We start from the raw sequence: 13209 nt of genomic DNA on the forward strand, positions 1-13209 counted from the left end.
AAAGTAAAGTCTCTTTTGAATGTGAAATCCTGCCTTACCCAGGGCAGGCCCCAGACACTCGCCAAGGGGTCGGAGACTGCATTGTGTGAGAGCAGACACAGCCCTTTCAGATGTGAGTGACCACTCCTCCCCTCCCTCCTAGAACAGGTGGCTCATCAGGAAATGCAGACTACACCCCAGCTCCCTTTGTGTCACTGTCTAGTGTGAGGTGCAACCAGCCCAACTGTCAAACTGACCCAGACAGGGAATCCACAAACAGGCAGAGTCACAGAAATGGTATAAGCAAGAAAACGCTCACTTTCTAAAAGTGGTATTTTCAAACACACAATCATAAGGTCACCTTTACTAAAAGATGTATTTTAAAATTTTGAGCTCAGAGACCCCAAACTCCACATGTCCATCCGCTCCCAAAGGGAATCTACACTTTAATCAGATTTAAAGGTAGCCCCTATTTTAACTTATGAGAGGGACCGGCCTTGCAACAGTGAAAAACAAATTTAGCAATATTTCACTGTCAGGGTATATAAAACACATTGCTATGGGCTTGATTACAACTTTGGAGGAGGTGTTAATCCGTCCCAAATGTGACGGATATACCACCAGCCGTATTACGAGTTCCATAGGATATAATGGACTTGTAATACGGCTGGTGGTATATCCGTCACTTTACCGTCACTTTTGGGACGGATTAACACCACCTCCAAAGTTGTAATCCGGCCCTGTATGTCCTACCTTAACCATACACTGCACTCTGCCCTTGGGCTACATAGGGCCTACCTTATGGGTGTCTTACATGTAAGAAAAGGGACGATTTAGGCCTGGCAAGTGGGTACACTTGCCAAGTCGAATCTACAGTTGAAACTGCACACACAGACACTGCAGTGGCAGGTCTGAGACATGATTGCAGAGCTACTTATGTGGGTGGCACAACCAGTGCTGCAGGCCCACTAGTAGCATGTGATTAACAGGCCCTGGCACCTCTGGTGCACTTTACTAGGGACTTACTAGTAAATCAAATATGCCAATCATGGATAAAGCAATCAACAATACAATTTACACAGAGAGCATATGCTATTTAGCACTGGTCAGGAATGGTAAAGTGCTCAGAGTTCAAGAGCCAACAACAACAGGTCAGAAGAAATAAGAGGCAGGAGGCAAAAAGATTGGGGAGGACCCTGCATAAACTCAAAAGTCTAACACTACTCATAAGGTTTTATGCAACAGCTGGGTTGTCATTTCCAACCGATTTTTGGACCGGACTATGCTAGGCTGCTTTAGAACAGTTGTTTTATAATTTTTATGATCACTCAATAGAACGTATCTGTTCACCAGATCCTTTAGACTTTCAAAATTGGTTTTGACAGTATTGTTAACATTTAAGGTGATGCCTTTGACTTTCATACACACTGCATTGTTAGATGTTTTGTAAGAATAGGTCTTGGGAATGGCTGAGATGAACTCGACTATGTACTCATTCTTTGTAGCTCGCTGGTCAAATCTCCTAAATAATCACCTACTGGAGGGTCTTCATCCCCTACTTTGCTCACAAAAATAACAGAGTTGGTATTGTGAAACAAATACCTGTCCTGAAGCTTATCCAACAACCTGTAAAGCTCTAAACGAGTGTGAGTGGTTGTGAAACAGCCTATGAAGATGTTTATATTATTACACTTTGTGGGGTACTCTTTTATGTATTTCCAACACAGAGCTGCGGCGCAAAAAGGTACTAAAACGGTTCGTCAGGATCTGTTATTATTATGCTTGTGTTTGACAAGTTTGTACACTGTGCAAATTTTCCCCATAAGGATTTGAGGCAGAGCTTGGCTAACTGATGCCTGGCTGGGTTAACCTTGATGAACTCAGATCTCAAGCGAATGCCCTCGTGAGAGTAGTAATCACCAATGTACTTTTGCTTAGAGGTCTCATTAATACACCATTCTGGAAACCCCAATGCCTCCTGCTTGTCTCTGAGTAATAGGTTGAGATAGTCAGAATAGAGCTGGGTTGTAGTCCTTTCAAAGTGCCATATTTCCAGTATTTTACCAAGTGGGCTGCTTGTACCTCATTGCTACACCAGGTCCCCGCCAACATCTTTTGCTCATCATTGTGTCTGCATTCGCTAGTCTCTTTACTTTGAGCGCATGTTCATCATGGTGGGAATATTAGATTACTGTTGACTCTGTACAGGAGCACTGGAAAGTAAAGTCTCCAGGGTGGATAGATTTGGCATTTAACTAGCCCAAATAATTTGCCTATGGATTTAAAGTCCCTATACATGATGGTGGGATGGTCTAAGGGGTATACCTTCAGTTTGTTCAGAAACAGATACAGACTTGTGAAATCACTCTTGTCCATGGCCCAGTACAGCTGTATAGCGTTTATACCACCCCAAAAGAAGGCGTTGCGGGACTCCATAGGTTTGGGTAACTTGCAACTCTTAATCAAAGAGCCTAGTTCGGCATCTGATGTTAGCATATCTATCCACTCATGCTCTCAAATGGCCCTCATAACAAAGCTACAGTTTTCAATATATTGCGCCTTCACCAGAATACTGGGCTGTAAGTGTGCCAACTTGGTAAAACACAGCCTGTTGTGGGGTTTGTAACGAGGACAACCGTGGTAAAAGCACCCGTTGTATTAAAAGTCCATTGGCAAACCATTAATTACAGCATACCCATCTAGGTGATAGGGCCCCAAACGATATTCACCACCCTGTAAGGTGTGCTGAATGAAGATGTTTTTCGCGTCAGAGACGTATGTGAGCCATTGGATAGAGGGGGATGAGTAACACTTCTGTTTACCATTATAGAGGTTGGGTGGTACTAGAACTATGCTTTCAGGTTTTAAAAACATGTGCTTGCAGATAGCCATCCACATGGAAGCCAGCGTAATGTGTTGAAAGGGGTCTATTTATTCTATGTATTTTGTCAACTTGGCTGTGTTGGGTTTCAAAACCTTTTCCTGTTTAGTCATCTCCACCACATCTCTGAAGAGAGTCCATGCTTTTCGCAAGAATATTACATCCGCCTGACAGTACGCTTTCAACTCTGTTTGAAAATGAAACTTATTTTCACGGTTTTCACCATACCATTGTAAAAAGCTCTCTTTCTCTAAAGGCGTCATATATGCAACACAGTAGCTGTCAGGCAGAGGCATGGGACCCTCATAATTCTTATTCGCCCAGGTGTTAAAAAAGTGGGGGACATAACCTTTACATCCTGGAAAACCAAAGGTTTTTGACAACTTGCTCAATTTCATGGGGAGAAAATTCAGGGTATCAATGAACCTTATTTGTAAAGGCACAGCTGTTAACAGCATCAGTTTGGAGCTCTGGCTGATAAGTTCTACAGGCATCTTTTCACAAATCATGTTTTGCAAAATAAAGAATGAGTCATACGCTTTTGAGTTATGGGCCATCAGGGTATACTATTTGAATTCTGACTGAATGAAAGGGCTGAGGAAATTGTTCACACATGAACAGCCTTCAAACTCTCAGATGTCATCATGTTATGATGAGCATAAATATAGTTAGGTTGGTGTACACCTGTCTCTTGTGTACACTCTATATCGAACACTATGTAGTCTTCTGTTTAGGTCTGGGCCGCCCTTTCACCATGTAACACATGCTCTGTTCCCACCTAAAAAGACGCCTTACACCTGGGACATTTCATGCCTTTGCCTTTGTGATCTTCGGCTACCTAGCACCCACACCCCTACATTCTGTTTTAAGGATGCGCTGAACAAACCTGTGTTTGCTCAAACAGTTTTGTAAATAACAAAACAGATTACATGTGCAACATCTCACCTTCTGATCGGCGACTACAACGCAGTTGTCCCTTTGACACATTTTACAGTGCATTTCACAATGGTGAGTTGATTGAGTGTTGTAGATGTGCTCGCAATGGGTGCACACATACTTGGCTCCTAGATGCCATAAAATTGATTTTATGGTGAAGAACATAAACTGTCTTATTTTTCACATGCTCCCGGGTTGTGAAGTACTTCCAAGATCCGTTGTGATAAAGAACTTTTATTGTGCGGCACATTAGTTCTCAATAAGCCCTAGGTCGCCAAACCCGACCAGTCTGTTGTGCAGTATTTTAAGCACCGCACGGGCTTCACCCGATCTAGACATAATATCCACATCGGGGTGCTGCGATCCAGCAGTAACCCGGTGATGCTAGCCACCAGACACATGTTGGACATTCCGTTGTAAAGTTGAGCAACCAACGCTGTTTCTATCCAATGAGTTTACTGCACAATATACTCTTTAAATCTCTCTATAGTATGCCTGTACCTTCTAACGCTCTCTAAAAACACAGGCTCTGAATCCTCAGATTGGGGATTGGTGTTGGATGGTGAACTCTCAGGTGAATTATTTTGGGATGACTGACTTTGGTTCTGAGCAGGCGTATTTTTAAGCCTCTGTGTAGCACATATTCTGGCTTTCTTTAATTTACTTATTAAAAGCTTGCGCTGCTTAGCGATATTAGTCCACTTTTGTTTCTTACAGGATCACCCGTTTTTAGGCAACCTCCCACAGCCTATTTGAATGGTAGTGGTTGTATTTGAAAGCGGTGTCCTCGCAGCTTCCCCTACTACAGACCCAGCTGCAGGACCTTCTAAGTTTCAGGGTATTCGAGTCTCTCAACTTTACCCCATGAACGCATGAAATGTCTGGAGCTTGTGATGTTCTGTCCTAAATGTATGTTTTGAGTCATAACACGGGCTGATTTAAATGGTGCTGTCAATGTGTCTGGAACTTTTAGACCTTGGTTGAGGGGTTCTAGCTGGTTTTTGTCCTTGAGGACTCGTAAGAACCAAAGGGATTTAGTAAGTATATCTTGAATCGTCTTTTTATATTTTGATCTCTGGACAGCTTTATTAATAAATATGGATCCGCAACTCTTTAGGGAGTGCCGTAGCCCTAGTTATGCAGGAATAATACACCTATGTCTGCAAAGGCTGATTCACAAGCTTGTAACACCTCTCTTCTACACATTTCCACTCTCTGAATTATCTCCCTCTGGGCATCCTTCAAGGGACTATTCTCGCTTCCTGCCTTACCCAGTTTTAAGGTCTTAGAGTTCAGCTTGGATTTTAGCTTTCTGACAGCCTGCTGTATGTCTTTCTTTGTCCAAAACATCATATTCTGGGGCACTACCTGTGGCAGTTGAGGTGGGGTGTATATTACCATGAAGCACACCTAGTACAATTCTCTGGTTACCATCAATACCTCCATTCTGAAGGTCATGACTTGGGTAGGTCAAAAAAACAGGGTCCCAATGCGAGCACCCTGGTGCTCCGGAGGACGGTTCCCCGTTAGGCGCTGTTTCAAAACTCTGATTTTGAAACCCGCTCTGTCCTGTACTACTGTGGTGGTATGTTGAGGTGGGTGATGGTAGATTTACACTTGATAGGGGCTGGTGGGATCATATGTTCCAGGAGGTGTAACCAGTGACCTCTGATATGGGAAATTTAAATGCTGGTCGTAATAGCTCAGGGTTGCAAAGGTGTAGGAAGCACAAGGACTGGGAACAGGTGATTGCGGAAAAGGTGGTTGCGGCCCCTTGGGGTCTATACTAGAAGGACCACTGTGCGCAAGGCTGCTGGTGTTTCAGAACACTCTATCATCCCTGTCAGTGCCCAGAGAAGCCCTATTCATGCAGAACAAGGGTCTGCTATGGGGTGATCATATTTAAGCCCTGAGTCCCAAAGACTATGCTTGATAGTGATAGATGGTTTTAGGGATGGTCCTCTGGGGAGCACATCTACATTAGACACTTAAGACGTTGAACATTTAGAGACCTGCGGATTATGGGGACCTGCCTGAGGCATAACAATATTTTTTATGGATAGATCTAAAGGAACTCTTTGTAGCTCCAGGACCACTGGCTTCTTCTTCCGATTCATTGACGAAGGGCAATTCACTTTTGAGTATTTACATGGCTTGAGATCCCCTTCAGTGGTTTTACACAGCCCCTGCTATTGTGTGTCTGCGGCTGGAAGTGCGCACCCTTTGGTGTCTCCACAAATGGAGTTCCTTTAGGAGTGTTCAATGTAGTGGTTATAGGCTTTACTTGTAAAAAGCTGTAGTGTTTATTGGAAAGAATGTCTTTAAGGGGTACGCTTGTATAGGCCTTGCCTGTTTTGTTCTGAAGCACAGTGCAGCTCTCACCGTCTGTTGGTGGCTGGGTGTTTGGAAGGGTCTTGGTGATGTCCTTTAGAGTCATCAACGTCCGCTTAGCCTTTTATGGGACTCCTCTAGAGATCTTTTGTGGCAGCTCTACAATGTAAACATAAATAATATATATTAGTCCCCTTACTATATGCTAGAGGAACAAGTTGTTTGAGAGAGAACGGCATTAGGATTCTTTTGACTGTGCATTTTGTAAAAACACACCTGATAGGTTCCTTTGCAGTGTCCCTTTCTTTATAGGAGCAGTGTCTTTAGGCACTGAAGACTTCCTTTTTTGAACCACCTTTTTTGCTTGCTGTTCTACCTTTTGCAGCGGTATGCTGTCCTTGTATGCCTCCAGGAGATCTGTATAGAAAAAAGGAATACTGTAGATGTCACATTTACAATATAATACACGGACTTGGCATGCTCTCTGAGGGCCCCACATACAGGTCCTCTATGCAGTTTTTGGACAGGGTTGATGCTTAAATAGAGTTTACACCAGTGCCCATTTTTATTAACCTGCAAGAGCCATATCCTGCTGCACTATGGGTGCTGCGTCTTGAGTCTAGGATTAGCTGTAGGGCGTCGACTGCCATCTGTACTTCGGCATCATAACCTGTAAAAAACACACATACGCAGGAAAACATTTTTAGAAAATACTAATTTAACAAATAAGACAGCATTATTGAGACTGGTAGGTTAACAATGGTGTTCGAACTATAGAGCCCTAAATAGATGTAAGTTGCTGAAAGGCAGCCATTTCCTCGTGAGCCCACGTTAGTTCTGGGAAATCCTGCATGCAGAAGAGACAAATTTAAAAACAACTCTAACAATCACAGGTGGCTCAAACCTACATTGTAAATATAAAACATGCCATAGTTATTTACCTTAAGTAGAAGATGGCTTGCACCAACACTTTGCGCCCTGCACTTCTGAGCCATACATTTCTTGTTGATGCCTTGGGGCAGCCCTGCTCTCCGTAAACTTCAAATAAGTAGTTCAAAGCGGCTTGTGAATGTGGTTGTGTATATGATCCCTGAGGGGGACTTTTATATTTGTTACAGCATGCTAATTATTCACAGGCCTCACTTTGTGGGGGGGTGGGCGCAGAAATAGGCATTTGTGTTTGGGGTTTCATTTCATAGCATTGGGATGCTTCAACCAATGATTGTGTTGCCTGGGATGTCACTTTATACTTTGACATCTGGTAATCACATTTGAGCCTTCTTGAGGGAAGTTTGGAGCAAGCATCTGTGTTAGGGTTTCATTTCACAGTCTCTGCTGGCTTCAACACTAGGTAGTTATAGTTAGGACCATGTTTCCATAGTAAAAGCATTTTTTGACTTGCCTATATCTTTGGCACCATTTGACGAATCTTCACAAACTTTTCCCAAAAAAGTGCCCCCCTAATTCTTGTTTCACACAGAAAGTTTTGAGGTGATCAGTCAAGCAGAGGTTGAGAAAAAGGGGAAGTCAAAAAAGTTGTATTCCTCATTTAAATTCCCATAGGACTTTTGAAAAGGCTACAGCCCGAACCACTGGACAGAATTACACCAAGTTTGGCAGAAAGCTAGCTGTGGGTTCGCGGATTGTGCTTTGGGGTGTCTGGAAAATACATCTGTATATCTGAGGTTGTGAATAATTCGCAAATATTCCCAAATTTTTCCTGAATGCGTGTGTAAATAGAAGTCCTGTAATTGGCTAGCCACAACCTGAACAGAAAGTTGCAGATTCCATTTTAAGGTCTCAGGACATGGTCCCTGGGGCTGAAAAACAAAGTGAAAAGTAGCATAAGGGGTCAGGGTGGAGGTAAGTTGACTCCAGGAGTGTGATATAGGGGTATTTGAGGGTCAAATTGTGGGTTTAAAATTATTTTTCTTCACCATGCACGATATTCGGGATTAATCGAGATTAATCACGAACATGCAAAAAAAAAAAAATTAAAACAAATTCATAGACTCATTCATAAACTAATTCATTCATTCATGCATGCCCTCAGGCACTTGTGCCCCCAATCATACACCCACTGAGACACTTACAGACACACTCAGACCCACTCATAGACTCCCACACCCACTTTCGGACCCACTGAGACACTCATGCACCCACTCACAAACCCACAGGGACCCTCATGCACCTACTCACAGACCCACTCAGACACTGACACACCCACTCAGACACTGATGCACCTTCTAACAGCCCCTCTTAGACCCTCATGCACCCACTCAGAGACCCACTTACACTCATGCACCCACTCACGATCTCATGTACCAACTCACAGATCCACTCAGACACTGATGCACCCACTCACAGACCTACTCAGACCCTCTTGCTCCCACTCACATACCCACTCGGACACTCATGCACCCACTCACAAACCCACTCAGACCCTTACACACCCCCTCACAGACTCACTCAGACACTGAAGCACCATCTCACAGACCCACTCAGACACTGAAGCACCCACTCACAGAGACACTCAGACCCTCATGCACCCAGTCACAGACCCACTCAGACACCCAGGTATCCACTCACAGTCTCGCTTAGACCCTCATACACCCACTTACAGAACTGCTCAGACACTGACGCACAAACTCATTGACCCACTCAGGTACTGACGCACCTACTCACAGACCCACTCAGACCTTCACGCACCCACTCACAGAACCACTCAGACAGTCATGCACCCACTTTACTTCCCAGATGGGACTTCTCACACCCAGAGATACCTTCTCACACATATTCCCACACAAAGAGAAAGACTTTTCGGCTGTGCATGGTGTGGACTTAGGTGTTTATTGGGGTTGACTGAGGGCCTGGATGCAGGCCAGGCCCTGCAGCCATCCCCACCGTGCATGGCCAAAGGCCATGTTAGGTGCTGGTTTAGGTAGTTATCAGGGGTTGGCCGCAAGTCCTGGCCAAAGCCAGGTCCTGCGGCCAAACTCCACTGTGCACAGCCAAAGGCCGTGCACAGCACAGTGTTGGGTGGTAATAGGGGTTGTCCTGCTCTGGCTTGTGGTACACAGGTGAGGTTGGGTTGTTATAGGATTTGACCACAGGGCCTGGCTTTACGATGTGGCCATCTGGCACTGCACACAACCAAAGGCCATGCACGGCTGTGGTTGGATTAATGTATAGTAATGGAAATTACTATATAAAAAAAATACCATAGAAATTCACTGAAAAAAACGAAGGTTACAGAGACGTTATAGTTAGGAAACAGAATTTTAACGAAAAACTGTGAAATTCACTTAAAAAACTAAAGGTTACAGGGACCTTATAGTTAGGTACACATTTTAAACATACAAAACCATAGAAATTCACATGTTGTAGTTAGAGTTATGTTAAGTAACTATGGGCCAGATGTAGCCAAATTTTGCGAGTCGCAAATGGCCGAATCGCTATTTGCGACCCCGCAAAATCGGAAATGGGAAGCAAAAAACCCATTTCCGAATCGCAAATAGCGACGCGAGCCATTACCGACTCGCAAAATTTGCGACCCCATTGTGCGACCCGCAAATAGGAAGTCGCAAACGATATGAAAAAGCCACTCGCAAATTGCGACTAGTCGCAAAAAGCCCATTTTGCACACCCAATTTACCACTAACTCAGAGCAGGTGGTAACCAGAACCAAAGTATAAAAGGAGACCCATAAGGCACCTGGGTTACTCAAGATGGCGGAGATATATGTGATAGCAAGGAGGAGGAGAGTCCACGCCGCACAGCAGAGGAGGAGGAGGAGCAGAGACAGGAGAGGGTATACAGAACCAGGCAGACACTTTTCCAACAAACAGAGGAGGAGATATATGATAAATACAGACTCAGCAGTGCAGCAATATTAGAGTTAATAGATCTACTCAATCCGCAGCTCCAACGCCAGACTGTGCGTGGCAGCGCCATCCCCACACATGTGCAAGTGCTCTGCTCACTGCACCTCTTGGCCTCAGGTAGCTATCAGGGGGTCATTGCTGTGGCAGGTGGGGTATCCCAAAGTGCACTCTCACGGTTTCTTCAGATGTTTCTTAGATGCCATACTCACACACATGTCCAGATACATATACCTACCCAGGAATGAGGCAGAAATCAACAGCACCAAGTTGGAATTCTACAGGATTGCCAACTTCCCCCATGTAATAGGGTGTGTAGACGGGACACATATACAAATGTGCCCTCCTGCAAATCTGGAATATCTGTTCCGCAAACGGAAGTGTACCCACTCACTGAACATCCAGGTGGTATGTGACGCCCATTATGTTATCACTGACATGGTAGCCAAATTTCCAGGGAGTACACATGACTCTTACATATTCAGACCTAGAACGTGGGGAGTTTGGAGACGGATATCTCCTAGGTATTGCTGAATACACCCTGAAGACATACACACAGGTCAATGTGGAAACCATCCATGCCCTCCTAACATTGTTCATTTTTGCCAAACAGGTGACAGTGCATATGCGCTACAACCATGGATACTTACCCTGTACTGAACACCCAGCAATGAGCCTGAGAGGCGATACAACAGTGCACATAGGAGGACCCGAAATGTTATAGAGAGGACCTTTGGACTGTTGAAGGCAAGATTCAGATGCCTCCACAGAAGTGGAGGTGCCCTCCAGTATGCCCCAATGACAGCATTCAAGATTGTTGGCGCATGCGCTATACTGCACAACATTGCTACCAGACGTGGGCTACATCTCACCCCAGAAGACCCAGATTAGGAGGATGACGAGCAAGAGCTACCACATCGCCATCATGGGGATAGAAGCATTGCAAATCAAGGCAGACAGAGACGGGACCACATTGCAAACCAATACTTTGCAAGGTATGTGCTGCCTTTCACCACACACATGAATGTCACACACAAAGAGCCCGCGTGTGAAGTGGAACAAACAAGAACTTTTATTAAGTGACCCAAATAACGAAAGAACTGAACTGTTGGTCAGGGGCTGTAAATGTCCACCAGCAATGAGGGCACATTTACCTCATGTGCCTCAATTATCCGTCAGTGCGTAGCTCAACTCCTACGCCTGGGACGCCCAGCATGGCTAGTGCCTGGAGTGTCAGCAGATCCCTGACGTGCACTGCCACTCCTCAATACCCTTGTGTCCGTGGCAGATGCACTACTGACAGTGGAGTCCTCCTCACTAGCTTGAGGAGTGTCTGCCGTGCCCCTAGCCACCTGTCTTGCCTCCATCATGTCCACAGCGTGGCTTATCCGTCCCAGTCCATGAGCCACATCCCCTGCAAAGTGGCCCAAGTCTACTTGCAAACTGACTGTCCGGTGTGACAGCCCTGTTGTATTGACAGCCAGGCGGACGATTGAGGCAGCCATGCGGTCCAAACGGTGGATTAGTTGGCGTTCACGGCGCCTTGCACTCTCTCTCTCTGAAACAAGTTCAGTCACTAGTTGCCTGATGGAGAGTGCAAGGTCACCAACATGACTGTTCAGGCTTTGGAAGTCTGTGTGCACCTGTGCCAGCCCTGTTGTGACATTTCTCTCCATACGCTGCATGGCCCCTGAAATGACTCTCATCTGCCTTGTTTGCAGGCGCTGACCTCTGATGAGAGCTGCCTCTGCGGCGGACATGGAGGAGTCCCCTACATCTCCCTGGGACACTGCAGGGACATGGACACGTCGTCTGCGACGTGGTGGAGCATCAGGGTCCTGTTGGCTGGCACTGTGGCTGGGACCGGGTGCTGGGTCAATCTCTACAATGTCCAATGGTGCATCTGGAGGGGACTGTGGTCGGGTGGTGCTGGGCCCTGTGGGCTGCTCCTGAGTCTTGTGCTGCCTGTTGGCTGACCTCTGCACCCTGGACGGACTGGCTGGTGGGGATGTCTTGTGGAAGACCTGTGGGACATAGGGAATACACTGTCACTATCTAACATCTGTTGTATGCTTCCTAATAAACTGTTGCCTATCAGCTGCCTACTGGACTACATTGCCCATAATGCACCATTCTGGTGGTTGCTACTCTGAAATTGAGCTAATTTGGTTGTGCATGCTGCTGTGTACTGGGTCGGTGGGGGTATGGCAGATATGGGTGTACATGCATGTTTCATGGTGCTCACTTGTTGATGTTCCTGGAGCTGACGTGTCCAGCTCTCCTATTCCAGCCACTGCCTCTGGCTCCAGGGTCTGTTGCACACGTTCCTCCATGGGTGTGGGTGGTGGGACGGTAGATGGGCCTCCTCCTGTGCCCCTCATCTCCCGGAGGCGCTCTGCCACCCTCTCCTTGGTCCTGGAGCGCAGGTTGTACCATCTCTTTTTCAGCTCTTCAATGCTCCTGTGGCTCAAACCGATTGCATTTACCTTCTCCTGTATGTCAGTCCAAATCCTCCTTTTGTCAGTCTCTGGCACACTGAGAGCAGCCCTTCCAAATAGCTGGTCATGGTGCTGGCAGCATTCATCTGTCAGCACCTCCAGTTCCTTCTCTGAAAATTTTAGTTTCCTCTTCCTGCCAGAGTCCTCCATTCTTGCTGCTATTCCTCCTGGTGGTTGTTCAGCAGTTGGAAATGGGTGTGGTCCTCCCTCCTCCCAGGTGTATTTGTAAACTTCCTGGCTGTGATGTCATCAGCAAGAGCCAGGAAGTGTTTTCCAGACTGTTTTGCTGCACCTGCATGCAATTTGCGGCACAGTCGCAATTTGCGACACCCACTCGCAAATTGCGTGTTAGTTTTTAGCGAGGTCGCAAACAGCGACCTCGCAAACAGTGGACTCGCAATCTGCGGTGCAACTTCATTTGCGAGTCGCAAAATGAAGTTGTTTTTTCTTGTTGGATACCTGTTTGCGAGTCGGAAATTGCAACATCTGGCCCTATAACTCCTGCTCTAAAGTATCTATAACTCACACCCTCACCCTGCACTGCTAATTACCCCACAAATTACAGCACTCATGACACCTTTGATAACAACACTGATAATATCAATGTAATATTTGCAGCAAAACTGTCCATGGTGGGGCGCGAGTTATAGTTACTTGAGATAACTCTAACTATAACAGGTGAATTTCTATGATTTTGTACGTT

The sequence above is a fragment of the Pleurodeles waltl genome, chromosome 5 (assembly GCF_031143425.1).
Source record: "Pleurodeles waltl isolate 20211129_DDA chromosome 5, aPleWal1.hap1.20221129, whole genome shotgun sequence".
NCBI lineage: Eukaryota > Metazoa > Chordata > Amphibia > Caudata > Salamandridae > Pleurodeles > Pleurodeles waltl.